At 42.7% G+C, this 27,924-nt stretch overlaps 1 protein-coding gene and 1 long non-coding RNA gene across 4 annotated transcripts in view; one reads left to right on the top strand and one right to left on the bottom strand.

The window, feature by feature from the left end:
- Positions 1–27,924, bottom strand: part of LOC121592152 — a 97,303-nt gene that overhangs the window by 57,224 nt on the left and 12,155 nt on the right. Inside the window, exon 1 of one of the 3 annotated variants that reach the window (XM_041913523.1) lies at positions 15,495–15,513. The exons of the other annotated variants lie outside the window; for them this stretch is intronic. The gene's annotated coding sequence lies outside the window, so the exon portion shown is untranslated. Of the gene's footprint in view, positions 1–15,494; positions 15,514–27,924 lie in introns of those variants that run through there. 3 annotated transcript variants of the gene reach the window in all.
- LOC121592153 lies at positions 16,986–27,212 on the top strand. The gene is made up of 4 exons (XR_006004647.1): positions 16,986–17,207; positions 17,275–17,453; positions 21,714–22,205; positions 25,827–27,212. It is a non-coding gene; the product is annotated as an uncharacterized LOC121592153 (long non-coding RNA).

Raw genomic sequence — 27,924 nt, 5'->3', positions numbered from 1 at the left:
AAAGTCCACACAAAAGGTTTCACCTTTATGGGTAGTACATGCGCCTATTTTATTTGTGTCTTTTCTGCATCCTTGAATGATCTATGTCCATAAACCATATCCATATCTTTTCCACACATGAATGTATCCATTTATGTTTAACTGATCGTTAAGGTTTTACTACGCTTAGAGATAACTATAGAGTGGAAAAGTAACGCTCTTTAGTGATACGGTAGAAAATAAGTTTTTCTTTTTGTAAAATTTGTTATAGGATTGATGACAGGAGTATAAGTAAGCGTTAAATAGTCATGACAGGTTTTTGAATACTTTCATACACAACACAGCAATTCCCACCTCAGCACCCATGGGTCGTAGAAATTCATTCGAATCGATAACCATCACAACCTTGGAATGAATACCAACAACTTGGAGCGGCCCGATCATACCAAAGCATCTTGTTTATCCTGTTACGGAGGGCAGCAAAAACACACACACACCCCACTATCTGTTGTGCCGCGACAGCTTCCCGAAGGAATTTCCCCTCAGCCGGAAAGAAAGGGGTGGCACCCAACAAAAAGAAAACAAAAACGTTACCTTTCTTGTGCCGCCCCATCAAAAGCGTATTGAATTTCCACTCAATTTTTTTCCACTACTCGTAGAAAATATGTTTCCAATTTGTTTGACCAACGAACCATGGGGTCCTGCACTCCCTTCCCCAGCGCCGGCCAATGTCCCGATAGACGGCGCGGCCCAGATGGCAAGGGAAATGGCCCTCATACTTGGTGGCCTGAGTGTTGTTGTTTCGACACGATTCAATTTCACTCCCATTTGACCTTTTTTTTTGCACCCCAATGGGTGTCCTTTTTTTTGTCGTTCGCCGATTGAACGTGTGTAGAAAGCACGGATAGGAAAATGAAAACTGTGTGCCAGAAAACAAGAAAAAAAAAACATCATTTCATTTGCAGCGTTCCTACTGATCGAATGTTTGTTTTATGTGTGTTGGGGCGAGCAAGGAGTAACAACGCTCGCACCTTTCGTTCCAATTTGACCGTCGCCTAATCGTGTGAAATAAAGTTTTCCAATCGAAAAAGAAACGCGAAGGAGACGTTCGCTCCCCGTACCCGTACCCGGCAAACCCTATTAAAGAGCCACTTGGTACGACACTGGTGACACTTTTCCTTAATTTTTCGTGCGCAGAATTCTAAAGCGAGTGCGTCTGTGTGTGTGTACTTTTCTCCCTGTTGGCCTTTTCCGTGCAACTCGTTGAGCGCTCTTCATTAGATAATCTTTCAAACACATGGAAGTGTAGTGTATGTGGTCCTTCTTACGTTTGGATCTGAAATGATAAATAAACAAGCACATTTCGACGCGATTCGGCGCTCGTGTTCTTAGTACCGGCGCCACCGCACTGTGTCTCGCACTGCAGCAACGGCACGCTACACCGGCAGCACTTTCCCACGCGGTGATGGTGAAGATGGAAGCTGATGATGATGATGATGATGATGATGGATACGAAACGACTTTTCTTAACGAGAAATACAACGACATAAAACACGAAAAGCCAAGGCTGTCGCTATCTCCGGCGCGGGCTCTACACTTGCAAAGGTGGGAATAAAACTGCAAACGGAACGCAATTTCAACTCGCCGAGACATACGATACGAGCTTCTAAACATTAGAAAGGGTCTGGGGGAGTATTTCCACTGATGGATGCTGACTTAAAAGCTCGTCCCGCCCTTCCCTAACACCCGACTGATCCATTAGTGCTGATGGGTGGCCGTAAGGTGAGGAGGTACAAGCAGTACAAGACGCAGAGGTACTTGCGCCATCTCGAGTGTCGGACTCGGGGTACTTGCACGGTATAAAACAGTCGAGTTTAAGCTTTCTCAGCCATTTTGTCGGCTACGAGGACGTTTGCCGAACGAGGACGTTTGCTTTCCGGGAAATGTATGACCTTGCCTGGTGCAAACATACAGCCACAGCAAAACAGGATATTATTATTCAAACACCGGGGAACGAATCGATACGCCAGGAAGAGTTGCTAGCAAATGGAAAAAGGGACAACCGAAAAGTGGTTTTGTGCATCTTTGTGATGACGGCTGTCTTTTTGGGGAGTTCTTAGCATGGCACAAACAGACACTTGTTTTTTTAAGTGATACGTGGGAGCATGGTTCAAATAATTTCCAAAATCTTGTTCTTAATGACTTACGTTATACTGCGCATCTGAGCTGACCGTTTTGACCCAAACTGATGACACTTTCTTGACATATTTAAGGCGTAAAACTATCAGAATAAAATTTTGATTTGTGTGTCAGTTATGATAAAGGTAGAATCAATAAAATGGAAATCCTTGGCATCTGATTTACTGTTCTCGGCAAACTCTTATTCATACAATTCTCGGGTATTATTTGTACATTGAAATGTCTGCAAATTACGCAAGATTGCCTGAGACATCACCCATGCAGGAACACCAAACATTCCTCTATTTCTTCATAATGTCGATATGATTCATTCAAGTCAATGACTTCGAAATATTGAGGGATATTCGAGGAGATTAAGATGAGAATACTTACAGATTTGGAACTTTAGTAGACTTTTTATGAGTTGAGGTACTCTAATCCTTAAACCTTAAACCCTTAAACTACTTTACTACACTCCTTAAACTTCCTCCTTAAACCACTCTCGAGTCGTTCCACTCACTCTACCATCACATCTACCTTAAACGAGTAATTCAATCTTTTGGAATTCAATTCTATGAATTAGTCTAACATTCGTGCAAAACAGTTCTTAAAGAATGAGTCGAAAAATATTCGAAGGTTTCGGTGAAATAATTCTTGTAGATGCTTTGTGTTGTCTTGAATCTGTACATTCACCTGTAGGTTTCAACACACTCTCTTGTTCACTCTTGCTCAGTGGATCCTACTTCTTTACTGCAGGCTTTACGGCTACGTCATACGTATGGTGCCTTACAACCCAGCCAGTAGAGTCGTCCTGCTTAAGATCGTCCTCAGTTGCCGAGGTCGCTAGTTCAGAAGCTGTACGAGATATTCATCCCTCGAAATAACCCATTCCGTGACTCAGTATTAAAGTTCTCCTCCACCGTCATTTTAAAACCACCGGCTCAGCAAAACCCGCCAGAATAGTTAATAAATTTCAATCAACACACCGTGTACATTCAACGCTCCCGGCGAAAGGGATTTACTAATATGATTCATTAATCTATCGCATTCATTGAATCCCTCCTGTGCTTCTTGTGGAGGGAGAGCGCAGTGCTCCTTTCTGTGTCAAACTGTTTTTGTCAGCGCACGGTGTGGAAACGGTAGCCGAACACAAAGCCACCGGATACTCTCCATCTCGTGCGAGTAATTACCATCATAAATGTCAAGCACATGTTGCACTCTTTTGCGCCCACAAAAAGCGCTGCTGAGCGGTATGGAAAAGCTCCCCCCGAAGCAACGAACGCCAGCTGTGCTGTGTTGTGTGGGTTAGGATGTTAGGAGCCGGCATCCTTTTTAGGTGCACAGAAACGTGTGTAAGAGGATCACACACACACACACACGTACGCAAACTGTTCCTCAAAGACACGCTACACGCTCTGTGTGACATTATGCTGTTCGTTTGCCGGCACACCACCGGCAGGCACTACACGGACGCAATTAAAGGAATGTGCGAGACGTGGCATTACACGTGGCACAATCGGTCGCAAAACAATAGGCAGCAAAGAACAGGCGCGAACACAGGTGCATCGAGCCTGGGAAAGCACGCGAGCGCGCTTGTATTTTCCATGCCGTCACATAACGAGTCATAATTCCTGTCGCCTGGGCTTAATGGCGCTAAACCGCAGGAAGTTGCCAATTTCGTCGGCGAGATGGTAGTCAAAAAAAAAAAAAATGGTGGCCGTTGGTATGAAAATTTAATTTATGTTGCTGCCTGTTTTCTTTCGCGCCATGGCGCGACGGTAAGAGCGTCTTGTGTTGCCGAGGGAGTCGTGTTACTCGCTTGGGAAAAGTGGGTGATCTTTCGCCGCTGACGCTGATAGGAAAAGACGTAAGGAAGAAAAAAAAGTTCTTCTTTCTCGTGGTGATGGTGTTTTGAGAGAAAAGGCATACGATAAAGAAGAAAAGCGTATCAACTTTGAAGGTGAATATTAATGGTGCGTTTCCTTAATGTGTTTTTTGCGGAAAAAACTCGTGTTGATCTTGAGCGTGTGTGTTTGATTGGGGAAAGTAGAAGAAGCAAACAGTACAAACACGTGTAGGGAGCTGGCGGAGATCCCTTTTTTACTTTATTTGCATATAAATTTGCATCCAAATTACATTGTAACATTGGAAGAACGAGCAGAGAAGTTAATGTCAGTTAACACGAAATAAACTCAAATGAACTTTGACCTTAGTTCAGAAATCATAACAAAAACGATTCACTGAATTTGAAGCGGAAAAAGGATTCCGTTTGCACCAAATTCATCACAGTACTTTGTGGAATGAATTTTCCGCCGAACACTGAAGCTGTGTAACGTGTATTGAATTCATTCTCGTTTTGTTTTCAGAACAAATCTGTTCTCTTTTGTTGTGCTGAAATGAAATGAAAAAGGGGGGCTTCGATAATAACTGGCACATAAAAAGTGTGCCAGCAACAGTGAGATAATTAATCTTTGCACTCTCCTGTCGGCGGTTTTGTTCGATTCGAACCATGCAATCCGTGCAATTTCATTTCCCTTTTACCACGCCACGCCGGAACGCCCTAAAAGACCAAAAAGTCGGAACCCGAGCAACTTTTCCAACCGTGCACCAACTCGTTCAATATCATTTAGAAGAGTGTTTTCTAATGTGCTTTTTGGTCGCTGGGAATGATTTGGAAGCCCGGCCCAAAAAGAACGCAAGAAGCACAGTGCGAGAGTAACCTTTGGGAAGTCATTACGGCTTCACGCGAAACGTTACGTTGGGCAGTTGTTTTGTGTTTTTGCTGGGAGCAGTTTCGCAAACAGCTTCCATTGAAATGTGGCATTACGTTGAGTTTCGGTAATGGCAAACTGCTTTCCGTCTGGCGGGCTGTAGCCCGTAATGTTTCCCAGTCCGGTGGAAAAGCTCGGCCAACGAGCAGTGTTTCGTGCTGAGACGTTCTTGTGTATGTGTCTTCTTTTTTTTTTGCATTTGACCCCCACGCAAAGGGTCGCATGCGGAAAGGGAAAGTGTCAAAACCGCAGATGGATGTATTAGCCGGCCGGGAACCAGTTTTCCCCGGCCAGCACCCACAGACCGACCGACGGTGAAGGGAAAGTTGATGGGCTCTCTCTGTCTTTCTATGTTTCTAACCGCAGTTGGTTGGCTGGCTGCCGCTAGCTGGGCTATATCGGTAGAGGGATCCGATGTTCCTTCCAATCGGTAGAACATACGGTGTGGACAAATGGACGATATGTTTTGTGTTGGGGAAACTTATGTTAGTAGTTTATGGGTTTGTGGCGTATCTGTTGACAAGATGTTGGGTGTAGGAGCCAACTTGTTTGACAGTGTGTATTTGTGTTTTGCCGCTGGAGCTACAGGAATTGGAGTTCTTTAATCATTAAGTGGCTATATTCATGCGCTCCTAAATTATCTATATTTATTTCAATGTTTCAAATGACCAGAAGTTCACAGAGACGGATCATTTTGATAGTTGTTGACAACATTTATAAGCTTCTCAAGACTGTTAGCTAAGTCGGTGAGGGTTAAAACTACCAAAGTTATCACTTTGCGTATAGTTCGGTCACAAAAAGTGATGAAATTCAGGATCAATTCCTAAAGTTTGATAACATTTGAGAACTTAAAAGCTTTTCATCTAGCTACGGTAATAGCCCCTATAAAACGCCAGCATTTTAGAGTTGTTTCCGGTTGATCTATTGGATTTATAGAAATATAAACAAATAGAATTGAATTATCAGAGAACAAATATAAATGAGGGGATGAATTACTATCAAATGTTTTCAGAATTCAGACAGATGTTGCTGATAGATACATAATTGGATATTCATTGCAAAGTAGTTAATTAGATTCATTTCTATTTCTGAAAACATTCTTATTAACAAATTTTATAAAAAGCGATACCTATAGTGTAATTTGACATAGAATGTCGAATCAGAAATATTAGAAGACTATTTGCCGAATAGCAAATGATGAAGAATTCCTCTTATATTGCGTCATTAACCTACTCGAACAATAATTGACATTTGAAATTTCCAACAATAACTTCCTGGAATTGTGAAATGCCTAATGTTAAAACAATGTCATTTTCTTCCATCCTAATTTCCTCCAGTCCTTCCACGTTTCCCGTTTATTTCAATTTCAATCAATTTTGTAACCTGTTTACATTCGCTGCTGATATGTTTTTTTTAATACATTGCAACATTGTCGTTCCACCGCGCGATAACAATAATTTTCAATTTCCCCCAAAAAGCACAACAGCTATCTCCTAATAGCTCGTTAAGCGTTCATTCGGAAATATGATTTCGGGATGCTACAACGAAAACAAACCGCCTCACCATCCTGCCCCGCCCCATGTGCGTCCTTGACGTACGGGGCAAATTCCAGGAAAGTGAAATAACATCCGATTTTCATCACGACGGACACAAAATAAGAGCACTGTACTAAATATATATCCTTCCATCCTTCCTTCCTTGTTGATCCCCGGTCTGGCAGGGACGTACGGACACATACACACAGACCGGTGTGCGGATGATGTTATTATTTCCAGCCGACCACCGATTGTTGTCGTATAATTTTAGTACCCTCATTACTTCGTTTGTTTCTGTGGGTGGCTGTCGCAGGTACCGGAGGTACGATAGAGGTCGAGGGAATGAAGCGGAATGGGAGTTCGTGAGCTGTTTCCATTTTTCCTCGCCCTATCGACACTATCACCCAGCACACACAAACACACACACGACCCGGGGTCACATAAAGTCGTGCAAAATACGTGCGAGTGTGCGAATTGTCTTTGTACGCTGTGTTGCCAGGCTCCCCAGTTTGGCCGGGATGAATGATACCTACCGGTCGCGTGTCCGTGTCGGGGCATTGTTAGAGCTATTTCCGGCTGAAACTTAATATCCCAGGACATCACCTTTCCTACCGTTGTTACTGGAATTTCCACCGGAGCAGCTAAAAGCGAACGGGTTGTCATTTGGATCCATTTATCGTACCCATTTTGTCTTCTTCGACGCACGTCGATAGTAGTGAGGGTTGGTAGAGGTCGAGAAATCGAGACGTAGTTTTGCGGATGTAAAATCTCCCAGAAGGATAATCATCCCAGTGTTCCAAAAGGAACAAATATGGTTGATCTTGGAAACTGAATTTGTTAAACCAAATAAGCAGCACCGGAAAAGTGCTTTCGTGTTGTAAACTAGCACCGCAAAATGTCCCTGTGTCCCTCATCTACCCTGAAATAGCTTTTCCATTGAATTCCTGCAAGCCCGTTCTGCCCGAAAACCCATTCAATAATGGCTCGGGGGACCACCGTGACCTTGTCGAAGTGAGGTTCGTTTATTTTTGAAACATTGGCAAACTCCTCCGAAAGCGCAATAATGAACTGTTTACGAAGAGAAGAGATCAAGTAAAGTGTGTTTCAAAGAGGGAAAGTTGTCGCAAAACCCGGTAGTTGGTAGATGCGCCCTACTCCCAGGAAGAAAGCGACGATAAATGACGAAAATATGGTATGTAAATATTTGTCTCCATCCCTCCCCCCGTAGGGCATTGAAAGAAAGCCAGCAAGGGATTTCCTTTTTTTTGGTTGTTGCTTTGTGTATCAAAAATCAGCAACCAGCAGCAGGAGCTGTGTAATTTGTCTGTCCCTTTCATTAGTGCAGCATTTATCAACGTTGACGTACGGATTAAACTTTGTCAGCTGGCAATTGTTTAAAACAACTGCAGACGAATAAATGAAGGTCCTCCCACTTTGAAGCTGCGTTGCGAATAAGCACAGCAATAGAGTGGAGCCCGGACGGTGGGCTGTGTGTTTAGTTCATAATTTAATTCTTCAGTGCCACCGGCATCTGTGATGGACCAAATGTTGTTGTGGTTCTGCAAAAACGGTTCTATATAACCCGTCGAGGTCCCGGATCGATTGGAAGCTAGAAAAACGGCTCTCCACAGTACAGGAGTGTAAATGAAAAATACTTCACTATCATAACTTACACAGTTGGCCCGCATGAGGCACACGACGTGATGACGATGGTGGATTCGCATCAAACCCCCGTCCCAATCGATTCCCAATACTCAGCCCGCAGAGAAACATGGAGTGGAGTTGTTCGTTTCCGTTGGAAATAAATTAACTTCAAAACGCCATATTTTACGCTACCCTTGGGGCGCACGTGGTTCCGGTCCTAATCACTTTGCCGCTTTTGCACTTGTTTGCACCACGGCATACATACATGGGAGGTAAATTTTATAGTGTACATTAATTATCCAGTTTATTATCATTGTCGCGCACACGAAAGTGTCTTTCGGAGCAGCAGCTTAAGACAGGCACAGTACACGCCGACTTAAGCACAATAATAACGCACCAACTGGTTCTTGGCAAATAATCCATTCATTAGTTTATTCAATTGATTTTATACTCTAAAAATGCTGACCGTCGTCGATCAGCATATTTTTCTTAGTCTATTCTTCTTAGCCTATTTTCCATTTAATCGTTAAACCAGCGCGCATCGCTGGCGCGTTGCATAACGTAGCTAGTCAGCATTTATTGACCTAGCAACGCTTTGTTTTTTAAGCCTAAATTGTCGTCAGCGACATCCCTCCCCCCGTAAGTCCTCGTAGGGGAGTTACAATTCTAGGTTTAAAGTGGGTGGCCTGCATGGAGGAGGACCAATATTTTGTTTTAGATATTTCTTGATTAACATCGCGGAAACCAAGATGACCGTAATAGAAACACTTAGTATGGTTATTGAGAAAAGTACATAGTTACTAGTTACCGATTCTACTTCGTTAGACTTATCTTCTTTTGATATGCTTAAATTTAACATGGGTTTAAAATATGCTCTGACTTGCTCAGATTTTATTAGCATCGTCGGTTGTATTTCGAACTTGCTCGTCAAAATGCTACAGTCTAGTGACAAGGTTATGATTCCGATTGAGCAGCTTGGGGTAGTGAGTGTTTTGTTACATTTTAGTAATATCTTATCAGGGTTGGTAGAGAAGAACAGAATACTGTTTGGATTTGTAAGTTGTATAAATTCAGTGACTTCTGGCCCTATTTCCTTTGAACTACATCTGGTACCACTTTCTGTGTGTAGTAATGCTGATGCTATGCAGTCTGGTTCTCGTTGTATTATTTTCTCAGAAGATATGTAGTGCGATTCGTTCAGTTTAAAAATTTCCTTCGGGTATAAGTAACTAGTTTCGTTGATGGCTATTATTTTTTCATGTATGTCTAAAATCGTATGATTGGCAAAGTTTGGAATGGCTATGACTTTAAACATCTCGTAATTTTCTATCGATACAATTATCTTTTTGATAGAAAAGACTATTTCACCCTCTTCTATTCTCCTATTGGTTATTTCCGAGTATTCTAAAACGTTATAATGACTTGCCATCTTTCTTCGTATAGTTTGTTTTAACATCTCTTCGTCCTCTAAATATAATTTGGTTGAATCTATTTCGTGATACTTATTTATCATGTCTTGTACTAGAGCGGTTGTAAGCATGATCGTTTCTTGTATATACTTTGTTAGAACTTCATTTTTGTTATGCTTAAATTCCTTGCTGAGAACATCTATACCATCATAGAGTTTGTCTATTCGGTGACGTAAATTTTCTGTTAACTCATTGTGTTTTTTATTTGTTTGGGTCAAACGTTCGGACACATGTGTAATTTTTGTATCCTCTGCTGCTCTGAAGGCTGCTAATTGCTCGTCTATGTCGTCTCCCCCGAACATGAAATCTTTTAGTATACCAAATATTCCCCGGGAGCGTTTTGTCCTTTTGTGACTTATTCCTTGGATTAGTTGAATTGCATGGTTGCATTCGTGCTGAAGTGTAACTTTTAGATCCGAGAGTTCAGAGTCCGTACTATTAACGGAGTTCAATACTATGGTTAAGTGTTTTTTCAACGTTTGTAACGTATCCGTATCATTTTCCGGACGTGTCCCCGTATGGAATGTCGTTTCCCATGCTCCTTTTTTTAATAGGAGTGTCCCAATATGATCAAAATATATTCCTGGTTCAGGGATAGGTACGATCGATAAGCATTCGACTCTAAACAGTGCGGCTATGTATATTGTTATTTTAAGGATGAGCTCCATGATACGGGCCTAATTTTGAGCTTTTTCCTTTTTGGTATTTGACTTGCTAGTTCTTCTGCTTTAGCTTTTATAACGTTAAGATTTGTTTCTTTCCTTTTTCCCCAATTTGAAAATGTTTGATCTCGTTTTACCTCGAGTACTGCTAGTTTTACAGTTGGCCTGTTAACTAAATTATTACCTACTTTGATTCGTGCTGAACGAGTCTGTCCGTCTACGCCAGTTACCAGCTCGCAGATTCGGCCTTTAAACCATTTTCCTTTCCTTTGTTCATCGGGAAACGTGACAATATCGCCTATTTGTAATGGTTTGGCCGGTTGAGTCCACTTCTCTCGTTTAGAAAGCTTTGGGAGATACTCAGCTATCCACCGTCGCCAATATTGTTGTGTGATTGCCTGGGCCCTTTTCCAATCGGACCGTACCAATTCTGTTTTGGTGATATCTGAGATATTCGGCTCTGCCTCGCCGGAACAACCTAGCAAGAAATGAGCTGGAGTTAGGGGCTCGTCATCTTCTCGTTCTAGTGTTAAGTGAGTCAATGGTCGATTATTTGTTAGGAACTCTATCTCAGTTAGTATTGATCTGAGAACGTGTTCTTTATAACTCTCAGCCATGGGAAGCAGACTCTTGATTTCTCCAACCATTCGCTCCCACGCACCTCCAAAATGAGGGGCGCCTGGTGGGTTAAAGATCCATTCTATGCCTTCTGAGGCACATCGATATCTTATTTGTTTCATCTCATTGTCGGCTCCGACAAAGTTGGTCCCATTATCGCTGTATAGGAAAGATACCTTTCCTCTTCTGTATTGCAAATTTTTTAAGCAAACAATAAAGGTGCTTGCCGTTAGATCAATGGCTATTTCTATATGGATTGCTCTTGTGGTTAAACACGTAAATATAACACCCCACCTTTTTTCTGACCGTCTGCCTATCGTAACGAATAGGGGGCCGAAGTAATCTACTCCACAATGCGTAAATGGTTTTTTAAACACTGCTGTTCTACATGTTGGCAGTGGTGCCATTATTGGTGGGATTGGTTTAGCTCGTGCGTTTTTGCAGTATTGACATTTGTTTATTACGTGCTTAAGACTGCTTCTGAGATCTATCACCCAGAATTTTTGACGAACTGCAACCATCACTGATTCGCTCTTCTGGTGGTAGTACCTCTCATGATAATGTTGTAGGATAAGGTTTGTAATGTGATGCCCTTTTGGTAGGACAATAGGGCTACGTGCGTTAAATTGAAGAAATTTAACGTGTTCAAGTCTTCCTCTAGAACGCATGATCCCATCTTGGTCCAACATAGGGCACAGGCACCTAACTTTACTGCTGCCATTAATCGGGTTTTTCAATGAGAGTTGTATCATCTCCGTTTGAAAGCTTTCCCATTGAGCCTTTTTTATTAAGTGGCGCTCAGCTAAGTCAAGGGTAGCTTTATCGATTGCTGTCGAAAATGACAGGGATTTAGCCTTACTTTTTAACCAATCCAAGTACTTTAGTGCGTACGCTACCGATCGTTTTAGACGGTGCCAGTTGGAACACCATTCGACGGAAATGGCGTCATAATCTATTCTTTCCACTGTTCTCGAAGTGTTTACCCTTTTCCGGTCTTCAAATGTGTCCGGAATGTCTGGTGTTAGTGTTTTTATTTCTAAATTTTTGAGAAAGTCGGGACCATTTAACCATATTGACTTTTTCTTACAAGTTTTTGTAGCTTCGTCAGCAGGGTTTTCTGCAGATGCTACCCAGTTCCACTGCTTCGGAGAGTTGAACTCCAAAATTTCTCCGATTCTCAGGGCTACGAACTGATTATATGTTCTAGGCTCTGAGTTAAGCCAAGCTAGAACTGTTTTTGAATCGGTCCAAAAGAATTCTGTTTGAACCTTTAACCGCAATTCCCTCTTGATTGATTCGTTTAGGCGAGTGCCTAGCACTGCCCCTTGCAATTCAAGCCTAGGGATCGACAGTGGTTTGGTAGGAGCGACTCTTGATTTTGCGGCCACGATACTTATGTCGATGCCTAAGTCGTGGACTGTCCTAAGATACGTAACCGCGGCAAAGGCTTTTTCTGACGCGTCTACGAAAGTATGGAGCTCCCTGATCTTTACGTTATTTCCAATCGAAAAACATCTAGGTATAGATATGTTGATCGAGTTTTCGATTCGGTTTATCCAGTTTTCCCATTTTTCCTTTATGGACTGTGTGATTTCGTCATCCCAGTCTAGTTTAGTTTTCCAAAGATCTTGCATCAAAATTTTACCTTCAACAGTAATGTTGGCAAGATGACCTAGAGGATCGTAGATTTTCATTATATATGAGAACATCTGACGTTTCGTTAATTTTTAATATCTGCCTTTTTAAACTTGTAGGCAAAGACGTCAGACTCTTTGTCCCAAATCAATCCCAACACTTTATCGAAGTTTTGATTTTTCTCCTCTATGCCAAGTACACTTTTCTCAGATAACCTGTTGGTTGGAATGCTTTTCTCTACTTCTTTTGAGTTGGAAAAGAAGTTTCTCATAAAGAATTTAGCATCATCATGTATTTTACACACCTCCGAGATAGTATTCACGGCTGTATCAATATCTGGATAACTATCTAGGTAGTCATCTACGTAGTGATTTTCAATAATCGCTTTTACTGCCTGGGGATAAATATTTTTGTAACGCAGTGCGTTCTCGTTCTTCACAAACTGAGCACAAGTTGGTGAACAAGTTGCCCCAAATGTCATCACTTGCATAACGTAAACTTGAGGAACGTCAGAAGGCGATTCTCGAAATAGAAATCTTTGAGCGTCTTGATCTTCCCGTCTCACCTTTACCTGGTGATACATTTCCTTGATATCTCCTGAACAGCCTATTTTGTGTTCCCTGAAGCGGACTAGCACTCCGAACAGGGACGCAGTAAGATCTGGGCCGGAAAGAAGTTGAGAATTAAGGGATATATTTTGATTTTTTGCAGCCGCGTCGAATACTAAACGTGGTTTGGGAATGGGTTTATTATGGTTTATCACGGAAAAGTGGGGAATATAGTTTATTTTCCCGTTCAATTGCAGCAGTTCCATTGGTGTCGCCTTACGTGCATATCCCTTTTCAATGTATGCGTTTATTTCTTTATGATACCATGATTTTAAGTTTGGATCCCTTTCCATTGCCTTCTCTTGACTTTTTAAGCGCGTAAGCGCTTGTCCGTAACTATCTGGCAATTTAGGATTGTCGGTTTTCCATACTAAACCAATTTCGTATACGTCGCCAGTATTTTTAAGCGTTTCTTTCATAATCTTTAACGCTCTTTTGTCTTCTTCAGAGGCACGGGTTGGAGTAGGTTTAACTCCAAATTCCTCTGTAGAAAAGAAACCACGCAAGATTTGCATCATGTTCTTGTTTTCTTCTTCGTACGTCTCTGTCATCACAAATGAGTTCTCTGTGACATTTGGCGTATTCGTTCCCCCAAAAATGACCCAACCAAGCCTCGTTTCATGGGCAATTGGTTCGTTTGGTCTACCTTCTCGATATTTTGCACCATGGCAAAGATACGAATGTGGAAGGCCTAGTAGCACGGTAGGCCTCGCATCTGCATAGCTAGAGATACTAATGCCTTTCAAATGTTTAAATTTTCTTTGCAAAAACGGAGCATCTATGCTTTGAACGGGAAGGTTAAGTTCCCTTACACTTCTGAGACCTTTAACTTGGAATTTTCTTTTGTTAGCTCCCTCTACTGTTATGGGAACTATCCTACTTTCTGTCTCTTTTTGAATGCTTCCGTCCGTCCAGGAGAGAGTTAGCGGTCTTTTTGGTCCGTGAACGTTTAGTTCTTTTCGGACACTTTCCAAAATGAGGCTAGTTGAAGAGCCAGGATCCATGAATGCATAAGTTTCGAATTTTCTTTCATTGTGGTGCAAAGTGATGGGCACGATCTGATAGAACAGATTATTCTTTTCCTGATGGCAATTTATTTTGTTTGTAGGTTGCCCTTCTACCAGATTTCTTTTATGAAACATACTATGATGCCTTTTGCCGCAACCGTATACATTACATTGTGGTGGTAGGCGACAGTTTTGGGCGTTATGGTTGCTGTACTTGCAGCAATTGGTGCAAATTCTATGCCGAATGAAAAGAGATAATTTTTCATCGGGCGTCTTACCGTTCAATTGTCGGCAACGAGTGGTTTCATGAAGAAATCCACAAATTAGACATATCGTTTCCTTTTCTGGCCCTTTATGACGATGCTGCATGTTTTGACGGTTCGACCTTTCTTGTTTGGTTACTCCTTCGTTCGCGGCCAGTATAATGGCCAGTTCTTCAGAGGGTTTCAGCCATTCTGCTAGGTCTTCTAGCGTAAGATTCTTATTATCTTGTTTCCTACTTATTGTGTGTTTCAACCATTCGTTCCGAAGTTCGGTTGAAAACCTTGATGTCAAATCGTTTAGCAGCCTCTGATCATTCAAAAAACCTTCTTGTTTCAACAACACCATGTTATCAATGAGATTGCGCAAAGCGTTGGAAAATTCTAAAAATGCTGAGGGATTATCTGTCGTTATGTGCTTTACTGCTAGTAATTCTAACAGTAAAGACTTGTAAATGCTTTCAGCATTTCCAAACATTTTGTCGAGCCTGTTTAATACAAGCGGAACGTTTTCTGGGTTAAGCATTAACCCGCTAACCGCACGAAGTGCTTCGCCTTTCAGATGCCTTTGCAGCCTATTCATGTTTTCTAAATTTGAAAACTTACAGGCTCGGGAAGTTTCTTCGTAGGCTTGTTTAAATTGAGGCCAGCATTTATAGCTTCCATCGAAATCTGGAAGCTTTGAAAGTGTTACTTTCGAGTCCTTAGAACACAACGATTGAACCATTTTGTCTAAACTCTGAGTTAACAGTTTTACGTCTAAACTTGTCATTGGTTTTTCATTGACCTCTTCTGATTTTTTGTTTTGTATCTCTTCTTGTAGCCGTTTTAGCTCTTCTTCTATTCTTACTTTTTCTTTTTCTTTTTCTTCTTCATTTGTCATTTTTTCTTTCAGCAGTTTTTGCGTTTGCATTAGTGCTGACCTATATTCCTGCCGTTCAACTTCCCTATCTTTACACTTTTTGCATAAAAAATCTTTAACAGGTGATTTTATATCTAAGCATGACAAATGAAACCACCTGTCGCAATCAATACAAGTTATCAGTTTCCCTATCTCATCTGGGTTCGTGCATAATTTGCAGTGCCCATTCGGATTCTTTTTAAAATCATATTCCATCTTGAACTCACCCTGGTTCAGATCCGCTTCAGCAGAGTCAACTCCTATTCGGCTGGTCAGGGACGGCTGGATCGGGAGTGATGTCTTCACTGCTGCTTGTTGGTCTTCTCAGGATCAAATACGACGTCTTCTGTATTACGTGCCGGTTGCCCTCAAACCGAGAACGATGGTTGACTCAACCAGAACGATGTTTTCTTAGCGGTGGGTCGGCGGTCATACACACGACGGTCATACACACGACGGTCATACACACGATGGATACACTCGTCACAATTAATTTCATCAATTTGCTCTTCCTACGTTGCACTGCGTCGGATGCCTTATGCAATATTTAGCTCGCGGCACACGTGTTTCGTTATGCAGACTTTTATAATCACGTTTCGTCGGAGTTAACGTCCGATACTTGCGACGCACGCGTTTTACGATAACTGTTTTTTTTTTCTCAACTGGCGCTAAACTGACGGTGTCATGTTGTGTTGCGAGAACGGATGCACCTTTCGAAGCTCGCGGCGTACACGTATTGGTCACCTTTTCACTAGTTCAGCATTTGCCTTATACGTTGGCAGTATCGAGTTCACTTTCGATTGCGTCACTTCACTAGCGGTAATGACAGCGTTCTATTCACTGTTGTGTCGTTGCACTTACAGTTATTTTGCACTCACTCACCGCCGAGGCGCTTCTCGGGTTTTGCTTCGTCGGCAACTGGTGCGTGGCCCTTCTTCCTGGGCTGGCTGTCGTATATCGGCTACGCCGGATCGTCGTCCGTCGCCGTTGTTTCACTATCACAACCCTGCTTGGGTTGCTGTGGGGTCTATTCACGCCTCTACGGGCTTGTTACTACTTCGGGTTTTTATTTCCCGATTTATTTGACTACTTGCCGAACCGTTGGTTGATGCGTCCTCTCTGGAGCCACCATTTGTCGCGCACACGAAAGTGTCTTTCGGAGCAGCAGCTTAAGACAGGCACAGTACACGCCGACTTAAGCACAATAATAACGCACCAACTGGTTCTTGGCAAATAATCCATTCATTAGTTTATTCAATTGATTTTATACTCTAAAAATGCTGACCGTCGTCGATCAGCATATTTTTCTTAGTCTATTCTTCTTAGCCTATTTTCCATTTAATCGTTAAACCAGCGCGCATCGCTGGCGCGTTGCATAACGTAGCTAGTCAGCATTTATTGACCTAGCAACGCTTTGTTTTTTAAGCCTAAATTGTCGTCAGCGACAATCATCGTCTGCTCATCGTCGCGCGCGGCGCTGGAATGGGTTTTTAAACACTCTTCTTTTGCTTCTCCTCCTTGTAGATTCGGTGCGACAATAAATAGCGAAAGCCCTCCCAGTGTATGGTCATAATTCGCTCTCGTAAGGTTTCATCTGCCGGGAAGATGTAACGCCACCACGACAACAACAGACACGTGGTGCGAAACAAACATACGCATTGGCTGTGGCCCCTGCATGCGTGTAGTAGGCGATGAAGTCATCGTCTACATATCGTTCCCGTTGCTACAATGCGTGCCGTCCGATCTAGTAGCAATGGGGCGCAGTCTGTGTGCCGTTGCGTTCGCGTTGGCGATATCGAAATGTAAATAGCTTCCAGTATTTATTTCAAGGTACTCCTCCGCTGCAGGGCCGGGCGGCTGGGCAAAGTTACACACAGCCGTGCCAAAACAAACGCTGCGCTTGTGGAGACACTGTGTCATCTGTGGTGTGGTAAAGTGTGGTACGCTTAGAGCACAGCAAAAGTGTAACATTTTTAGTGACATTCTGTGGTTTGGTTCTGTTTTTAGTGCTGTTTGTAAGCCATCCTTGATGTCGAGAAGCACCGATGAAGCATGTTGGTGGCAATGGTTTTCGGTGATATTTTTGGAAATCACTTCAGGACCTTGTTTTGTTGATGAAAGGCTTCAGGCTGTCTGGCTCGAGAGGATGCTGCCCAAATTGCATAACAAGGAACGTTCACACCGAGGTACAGATTGTATGATTATGTCAAGCACTTTGATATACAGAGGGATCGGAAAAAGGTGGATACACCGGAGCCTGTCTGTCTTGTGCAGTGTATCTTATTTTTACGACCCACAGCAGGGGGATTGAGACTGTGGTTTTAATCATGCTCTGGCGCGTCGCCTCCGTCTCATGACGCTCCCTCGTTCAACCTTGGCAGATGATTGGCTATTGTCAAAAAACGAAAGAGGTAGAGGCTCATATCCGAACGCATAAGCCATATAACAAAGCGCTTTCCCTTCCCCCCTGCCCCACCGGGCAAACATGTCGCGCTGTGCACGTGGAAAGCAAAATAGTAGTGACATTGCATAGCAATGAACTCTCGGAATAATATGCAAAGCATTTCATCTCGAGATGTGTCACGCTGGCGCGAGGAGATGTCTGGTACCACGGGGCGGCAGTCCCGCTCACCCGGGTTCGCCAATTGCTATGCAGATTTTATGAAAACAAAATTACTCAACTCAAGCACACACAAGGCACAGGGTGGCGGCGGCCCTCGGAGTGTCGGATGGAAGCCGTACAAAGACCATGGCAAACGTTTCAGGTGCATACTTGTATACAGCTGGAAGAAAAAGCTTTTTGGGTGGATAGCGAACCGTTTGGGCTTTGATTAGCTGTGTGTGTGTGTGGGTGAAGTGGGCATTGCAATTTAAATATGGCTATTACGCTGAGAGTGGCTGATGGGATTTAATTTGGCCGGAGGATGCCCTCCGTTGTTGGCCAGAAGTATTGTTACGGGGAAAAAGAAAACAACGATCCTAGAGAGGGGAGGGAGTGCTGCACTTTAGTTTGAGTGATAATAGTCTCCCTCTATGCTTAAGTTTGCTATTTTAAGCCTATTTATCTGAACTCAATCCTTTGTTGTGTTTGTTTCTGTAAACGCAATCATAATCTGGTTGGAATTAATCTTTGCAATCACTTTCTGCTTTGACAATGAGGACGACGTGCTTTTAATCGTGTGGGGTGTTGTGTGGGCTGTAGGGCTCGAAGCATTGTAAGTGTTGGCACGAAATTCCACTGCCTCTCAGCGGGTCTCTTTTGGGCTGTCGGAATTAATTTCCACCAATCGTGGAAGCCGTACGTGTGAAGGACAATGAAAGGCATTAAGTTAATCGGTTTGCATTTATACTTAATTAGCTTTTTTCTCATTACACTGCCAGTCTGTGCCGGTTGGTGGTGGTTTGGTATTTTTGGAAGTGTTTGTTACCAACTGACATCCATTTCGAATGATGTAGATTAGCGGATGTGGATGTGCAACGGTTTGGAAAGTTCATCAAATTCAATCCTCCCAAACCTAACCAGACCAGGAATCCAAATCCGGGGATCAATTCGCTTCGAGAAATATGTAATTTCCAATTTCCTTCTTGTTCTGCGTAAACCCTACACTGTTCATTACTGTGCGAACAGCACACGGATTTGGCAAAACGTTAGCTCTCGGTGGCACCGTTTGAGGGATTAAATCTGTGTCTTTATGCGAATTTTATTCTTACCCATCCAGTGGCAGTGCGAAACGGATCCCTTAATGGGCTGGGCACACTCCGTTACAGCACTTTCCCGAATGAACGGGGCAAGCGTTAGTCGGGAGTAACTTTTGCCGTGGAAGTCCTTTTCCGCATATACCCCGCGCCGGTTTCGATCGTGTATCCTTTTACTGGGGTACTGGGAGGGAAGCATAGTTCCCCTTAACCTCTAACAAGCACCACCACACACACCCCATCATTTCACCATTACGATATTTTGCCGCCTTGCGTCGGGCTGAGAAACGATGTTGAGTACCTTACAAGGGAGGGGAGTAGCGTTTCCGTTCCTTATCGAAACCGGGACTGCAAGTAGCAGACTTGAGGAGCCCGGGTGGGTGTACGGCCCGGCGAGGTATGTTTTGCGTTTGTTTGCGGTTACTAACTGCTGGAACATGTTTGCCGTAGAAGTTTGAATAACTTCATCAACGATGGCGGGGTTTCCCAACATCGCTCCGGTGCGTTGGCTTCGGACTGTTTGGCAGTCGGTGGCAGTGTCGGAGGGCGGTTACCATTGTTTATAATTAGTACTTGTACAAATTAATGTTTAGTACCATAAAGGAAGAACACACGGGGCTGCAAGTTGACAGTTTTAAATGTGGTACGTGAGCGACCCGGATGTGTGTTATCGAGAAATGTTGGGTATGCCTTACGGTTCTTCTTGTACTGCCGTATAATTGTTCCACGAACTGGAGCAACTTCTAATCCTTCATGCAACAACTGCCTGCTACAGACCACACAAACACACACTCTCTCTCTCCCTTTCCCTTTTAATTGGCAATACGAGTGTGTTACTGAGTAAGTGAATTGTTCTACCGAATGGAACATAAACTTTTCGTAACCCAACTTTCTTCGTAACCGGCCTACTTTTGGCAAAGATGAAGCGCCCACAACATCTGGCACACGAGTGTGTGTGTGCTCCTTGTATTCTTGTGTAGGTTGCTTCGCTTGGCTTAGCCGGAAAGCTGCTGAGTTGTACGTGACGGTGAGCTTAAAATTACAATTAGCTCATAAAACAATAAACATGCTGACGCCACCCGAGTGGTTTTCAGGTGCACTTTACTGCTGCAGTGTTCCGTGTGTGTGTGTTTGCGTTACGCTTGCTGTTTTGTATGCGAGGAAGAAGGTTTGCAAATTGCACCATTTTCATGACACTGCCCCCGAAATCCCATTTAGCAGCGGTTTAGCATGTAGTTTGAGGTGTAAGAGATAAGAGATTTTGTCAACCCCTCTCTATGTGACTCCATGTACGGGATTTTGAAGCCGGCAGTACGTGAGTGTTGTGCAAATATTAATTTCGCATCCTTGTAAGCTCAACGCAGCAGCAGATCAGAGCGATTGATTAAATCGTTTATTTCTTGATGTGAATGTACTTCTGTATCCAAGCTTAGCAATCTACACATTCAAACATTTTTTTGCTCAAGTTCGTGTGTGTGTGTGTGTAGCATTTCTGGCATTGCTCTGTTGGTGTCGGGGAATGCTTGTGTTGAAGAAAATAGACAAATCTCCCAGCACACAAGCACAGCACGACAATAGTGACGACAAGGCGTAAAACTGACGATCCTCTACAAATACCAGACCACCCCAGCGATGTTGCCGTCGCATGTCGGAAGGATACTCTGCCACGTAGTCCCTCTTTTCTGTTGCTCTTTTTGTGCTGTATGTGCTTTTAACTCCAGCATCCGGTTCCGGGCGGTTAGCATTGGCCTTACGGTTTTGTTAGACGTGTTCGACATACCACCGTATAGACGACGGTGTGTTGTGGTCGTTCGTTACTAGCTGTAACCAACCAGCAATTGGATAGCAAGTGTATAGAGTGCATCCTTCATCCGGACCTTCATTCTTCCCGGTTGAGAGTATTTGTTCTTCCACATGTACCCAAGGTATCCAAGCCTTTTTTGCATGACCAGCGGGGAAGCGGTTGTCCTAGGTAGCAGGTACAATAGAAGGATTGAGTTTTTTAACCCGACCCAGATACCGGAGCTATCCGCAAAACGGTTTAACTTTCATGTGGAGAAGGTATGGTAGAAGGATGTGGCTGAAAATAAATGCTTCCGTAGGTGAGAATTTCTTCCGGATGTGGTCTGAGTTTTCATCGCTGCACAGCGCAACTACATGGAAACTGGCACGGGGTATGTGGCTGCTAATTCTGCTCCTGGGCGGGAAACCGGGGGAAATTTATGTGCGCTGGAGGGGCGGTAAAGGTCAACGATCTGGCTAAAATCTGGAACATCTCGAGAGCAGAACGTCAGCTTTACTCGCGTTCTGTGCTGCGTGACGTCATACATTCTCATTCAAATAAGCCCGCTAGCACAAGCGTCCCTTCTTCGCCAGCTGTGTATCGCAACGGTGTGGCCCTATTGTTATCATTCTTTAGCTCGGCACAGCTTATGTTGCTAGCGTGCTATTTATAAATGCGCCGCGAGGAGCATTAAAATGGACCGGAATTGCTGGAAGTTCATAGGGCCATGACATATGGCCCGAAGCTGTTCTAACTTTCTTTCATCCTTTTCGCTACTATCAAATGAATTTAGATGCCCTTTTTAGAGTTTTTTTGGGAAAGGGGAGCTTTGCTTTTGTTCTGCATGTGAGATAATACTCCATATTAGCTTACAGAAGACACAACCCATTTCGCCGATTCGGTGCTAAGGTCGGAGCTTTCAGATTTCGGGGTAGTTGTTAATTTATTCATTTGCCAAATTTTCCAGACGCTACCTTTTCCGACCGGCCGACCCGACCCGGTGGATAGAATGGTGTCCAAACCGCCCTTTTGGAGCTTTGGAGAAATACCAAACGGCGAATTTAAGCTTCGCAATGGAAAGCGTTTCTCATGCTCGTGGGAACGAAAGGGGTTTGCAAGAGGTCTACCGCCACCGTTCGGTGTGTGTGTATGTGTGCGCTGGTACGATGGAAATTTTGGAAGGATAAAATTAGCACCGACGCTCGACGAAACCTCCTCACCTGGCCAAAAACTTTCGCCGCAAAGTTCGCATGAAACTCAATCGCAGTTGAAATCGGACGCCGATTGAATATTCGTGGCGGTAGTGAAATTAGTGTGCACAAATAATTAATGTACCGGCAAAGTGGCTTCGTCTGTGTATAATGATAGTGAGTGTTGGTTTAAAGGATGGCAACATTTTGACGGAAGAGTGGATTCGTCGAAAGTTGAAGACATCGAAAGAGAGAGTGATTCTAATAAGGTATGTTGTATGTTAAGGACAACTGGTTATCGTTTTTATTGATTTTACATTTCTCCGTAGGAGGATTTAAACAGATAATTTGCTTGGTTTCTTGACATCCATGTTGTTAAGTAGTGCGAGTTGACGACTGTATCCAAACGCTGTAGTTTTAGTTCTCGCGTTATCTCTTTTCCTTTTTAATGGTTTGATCATGGTTGAGTACCTCCTGGTAGTACACAACACTTTCAACAGCAATGCTCCAGGTTTCTATGTTCTTTGATACTGCTTCGCATTTAAGGTTCTCTTAAAATCCTTTTTGTAAAACCCGATAAAGTCCCGATACGGTTATCCGAATTGCCCTACTGACGTCCGCCTGATTGTCCAAAGATACTAAACCTCTTCTATTACTTCAACACCTTCAGAAGACCTGTTTGAATCTTCATAAATCAGGTACTTTGTCTTTGTCACATGTATTATCAATCTGATTATTGGGACTTTAGGGGTATACATCTTATACACCTCATATGAACTGTTCCGTTGTACAAGGTTTCATAGCTTCATTGCGCTTTATGGTGGTGGTAGGGCAATGCTAAGTCGGTCATCAACAGGTTGTAGTATTATTAAAGATGTTTTGGACCTCGTGGGTCTCTTTTATCTCTTATTATCTACAGTTTTGAAGTACTCTATAATTTTGGAGAATCTGCTGAAGATTAAACGATTGACCAATGGCGGATTTTCCATAAAAAGCCAGCCTGATAGGCTTGATGGTGGAGTTTCCATATTTGATCAATATATTTAAACATGCGACCCGAGGCCTGAAACTGGGAGTTTAGACAGAAACTTATAGGCATTATTGTAGACTTTGATGTCACGTAAGCTCGAACAGTTTAACAAACGAATGCAGTCTTTCCAAATGAACTGGATGATTTCCAACATAAATTCCTACAGTAGTTCTTCGCAGTATTTCTAGATTAGATGATTCATCTGGATGGTATACTTCGCAGGCCTTATCTTAAAGAAATGTTGACTTCAGTCTTCTGACGAACTTTTACTGTTTGGTGTAAGCCCAACTGTTTGTCGAGATTGTAAACGGAAAGTGCGTTCGTAAAATACAACAACATATGATTGCAACACTAATTGGCAACATGATCTGAACGCCAACAAAAGAACAACTGTAAATGTTATGAAACATCGACAGGTTTCGGTATCAAATTCGATAAAATGTACAATGTATAATGCACCCTCGAAAACCAGCAAAACCAGCAAAACAAAGTTGGTAATGGAGCTCTATAAAACCACACGCTATAAATTAATGTACTGATATTCCATAACATCCAACCACCGCCGAATGTTTATGCCCCGCACACATTGTTACGGCTGTGGGTGCTTATGTGTATTGTTTTACCTTTCGGGAGAGGCGTTAACTTGCCCGTTTCGATGATTTATGAAAATTGCATCCATACGAGGGCGCTAAAGTGATAGGCGTTGATCGTAGACAGAGGCTGGTAACCAAATATCTTTCTTATAAATTGCATGCCACACTTTTCCTCCCAGTTGGCAATCACTTTGCGTTAGCAAAACACGTGCATTGGCGTGGCATATACGTATCTGTCTCCATTAACTTTGAACCCACCGTGTCTCGATGATGCAAAGTGTAAAAATCGTGCTGCTATAGACAGGAGTTGTGTTTTTCTCTCTCTCTCTTCTCGACCAAAAACTGCCACTGACCGCATGTTTACGGAGGTGTATTTTCCACCGCTTTTTTAAATAAATTGCACCACACGATGTTGCTAACGGCCTAACCGCGAACGAAATTGGCAACACGAGTCGAAACATTGTCGCACCGGTTCCGATGTCAGCCAATGTTTTTATTCTCATATTAACGCTGTGCTCTTCCATGTCAGCCCGAACCAAACAGCGGACAGTGCCGGTATGGTGGTGCAAGCAAAAAAGCAAACTCGCAGCAAACGACGATCTTATCAACGATAAGGTTGCTGCTTGTCCGTTTTTCAACACCTCGCCGATGGAACAAGAGCTCGCTCGTCCCGCTGAGATTTGCAAACAAATGTTTGCAATTTTTGTGTAACGCCCTTCCTGGTTCCACTCCCCTACCGTCGCCCTGGCAAGTGCAGCGCAGGAATTACAGTCGCGTGTGCGCGGCCTCGGCGTTCGTGTCGCTAATTTGTTTATTGTTTGCAATTTTGTTGACTTTGTTTGCTCACTGGAACGGATTTACCGATGTGTTCTGTGTGCTGCTCCTCTTCTTTTTTTTTGTTACTAAACGCAGAAGGTGCGGTGAGGCGTGGTTTGAGTTGGCACCTTTTTTTTGTTGTTGTATTACGCTATACTATCAGCGTACGCGAGTGTTTGCGTACACGACAGTTTTCGAGTGCTGCGTGACACTGTTGCAATCTGATGACACTCGACGGCACTGCAAATAATAATGCACTCCACCCGAAGTGGTCGAACTAAACTCGCTCGGTTCGATAACTTTGCTGCGGACGACACACTTTGCGTAGCGCATCGGTGACGCATTTCTATTGGGTGCAGGATGACAAGCGGGATCGTGCCGGTTGCGCGTCTAGACGTGATCATTCGCGAAAGGCGCAGACGCAAAGCGATCATGCATGGCGCCGGACGTGAATAGCGTCGTGAGGGTCGTATTTCGTCGTCTTGCTTGGGAAGTACAACATTTATGGGGAGGTTTCATCATGTACATGCACTGATGCATTGAAAAGCATCATCCAATGACCGTGAACATGGGTGTGAAGCGTCCTTGAGGATGACGGTTATTGTAGATAAATTTCTCCTGTGCAAAAATACCATTGAACCCCTTTTTAAACGTTCTAATGCCTAAGGTAAATCACTGCACATTATAGAGGACCACAGAAACTAAATGTGATCAATAGTCACAAATGGAATTAGTCAATTTAATTCTGCCTCATTGCATTAATCTGAATTTATTAAACTATGTTTCTTGTTATTATTCTATTATTATTCTATTTAAATTATTATATTTACTTTTTTTTAAATAATCTAATAACTTGTTCAGCCGGTCTCATGGTACAGTCGTCAACTCGTACGACTTAACAACATGCCCGTCATGGGTTCAAGCCCCAAATAGACCGTGCCGCCATACGTAGGACTGACTATCCTGCTATGGGGGGAAATCAATAAGTCACTGAAAGCCAACCCCACAAGTGGGTTGGCAGGCCTTGACCGGCATCGGTTGTTGAGCCAAACAAGAAGAAGAAGAATAACTTGTTCGTCCAATTACAAGTACTTTTTGTTAATGGAAATATCGTAAATTAATTTTAATTACAGATTGCAAATTTTGTCAATCGAACTCCACATTTTTAAATAATTGATATGTTTGTTGTCATTTTAAATTGGTTTGATATTTACAATTAGTTGTAAGGCTTTGAATTTCTCATATTTCTTATATTTTTCCTTGAAAAGCATACATTGATTGTACATATAACTCAATAAAACTACACAAAAACATTAAAATCTGTCAAAAAAACAACAACACTTGCAACTGCATTTCAAATAAGCAACGTTGCAAACATTTATTTTTCACTTCAACTTCCCTTCCATTTCAATTCACGCGATCACGCTTGTAAATCATTTTTACCTTCACAGCAGCATCGATGGACAATTTTCCAGCCGACTGTTTTTTCCCCAAACCCCAACCACGCATGTGTCTCTTGAGAATGAAAGTTCCCGGTGGCCGTAAAAGAAAAAGCAGCAGGGAAATTCAGCCCGCCTGACAAGAAATTCAGTTGCCGCTTGAAAGTTCATGATCATGTAAAACAAATATGGCACACGGGGGACACATTTCACGAGCGACTTGCGCCACCAGCACACTTTACCGAAAAGCCAAAAATCAAACTTTGTGTGTTCGTTTTGCTGGACCGGTCGGGAGGGTTGTTACTTGGTTACAACGCTACGTACGCAAATCCACCCGAAAAAAAGACACTTGCTAAGGATGATACACACACACGCGCAGGAAGAAGGGAAGAGCCCGGCGGGAGTGGTGAGGAGATAACTTTTTTATGAGCATCTTGAGCCCGAAGCAAAAGGCGATAAAGTAGTCTCAGCGGCGGGTTGAAACGGTTTAAGACCGTACGCTTGCTCGATGTGTCCGTGTGCCTCCTCCGTGTTAGTTTTGTGGAAAAAAGGACCCGTTCGGTGTCTTGCCGGGAAAGGACATGTACCCCTGTGTGGGTGATTCGAGATTATTTGCTTAGCACGGAGGAGAAAGTTTCGCTCGGTGCTCTATTTCCAGTCTTCCATTGAAGCCTTTTCCATCTCGGCGTCCGGCGTTTTGCTCCTCGCCGCACACAGGATGTGTGTCACACGCTTTAAAACTCCATTCATTTTGCGGATCGTACGGTCCTTATCCTTCCCGGAAACCGACGGTAAGGTGTTTTGCTGCGGTTCGACGTGTACGGCCGGACGCTTTCCGGCAGCGAGGAAAGCTTGCTTGGAGGAACATTCTGGGCACATTCCTACGGCGAGCTTGTAAAGTTAAACAATTTTGAGAAAGTTGCAAGATTGTGAAAATTCCCATTCGAAGCATCGGTAGACAGTGTGCTGCTGCTGCTGCTGCTGCTGCCCGTTCGTTATATCCTACGTGCTGGTGGGCACGTGAATGGAACGGACACTGTGGAATGACCGAGCAGAAAATGGGGGGGAAAAATCCGTAACAACCTACGGGTTTACAGGAGTTTGAGGCAATTTTGTCAGCGAAACATTCTTCCGCTAAGCTTCCCCATGGCTGAGCGTGTAGGACCGGGATGGGAATGAACTGCTTCACGAGCCAAAGAAAGAAAGGAAAGGAAGGAATCAACATTCCTTTGGCTACTGTTACTACCGGGAACAATTAGCAAAGGGTTGAGGGAACGAGTTGCAATTTAATATTAAACATTTTATGAATGGAAGGTTGCCTAAAAAGGAGAAAATTATGGTTTATATTTTGATTAAAGACTCAAATATTAGGGTTTTAAATCACATGCTTATTTGATATTGTACGTTAGTCTATTTTTCTTTTTTTATGCTTCTCACGTTGCTTTATCTAAGATGTTTTAAATTTTAAAATAGTTTTAAAATTGAATTCGTAACATTGCTTGTTGATCTTTTCGTGTTCTTTTTTATTGATTCTTATTATATCAGTTTATAGCAATTGCAGCAATTTCTTCTGATCATCTTTTATTTTTACATTTTTATGTATCATTTTGTTTATTCTTATCTTCAGTGGTCGATTAATACTTTCATCTATTGAATTTTGTATGTTTTGAATTTTGTAGTTCAATTTTGCATAATTTCTTGAATTTTATTTCATATTATTCTGTTTAAATATGAAGTTAAAGTCGTTGATCTTTAACTCTATTCGGGTTTCATTTATAATTTATTGCATATTTGTCTTAGGATACACGTTGAAAATATATTCATGATCCCTTTTTGTGTTTAGTGTATTGTTTAACATCTTATTTCTTCACAATAAAAAAAATCTGCCCTACTTTGAAACAAAACAAAAATGTCACACTTTACGTTTTCCAATGATTTTAAAAGTGTAGCTTTTGCATTTTTGCTAGTTTTTGTTTACATGAAAAATCATTTTGTAACTTATCTGAATACCAATTTAAATACTTATTTGATTTTACCACCGTTTTGTGGCATCAAGAATCCTTCCATTGTTCCACTAGCGGACCGAATAAGATTGATCGCTAGCCAGACC

The sequence above is a fragment of the Anopheles merus genome, chromosome 2L (assembly GCF_017562075.2).
Source record: "Anopheles merus strain MAF chromosome 2L, AmerM5.1, whole genome shotgun sequence".
NCBI lineage: Eukaryota > Metazoa > Arthropoda > Insecta > Diptera > Culicidae > Anopheles > Anopheles merus.
This window is presented reverse-complemented; position numbering and strand designations above follow the sequence as displayed.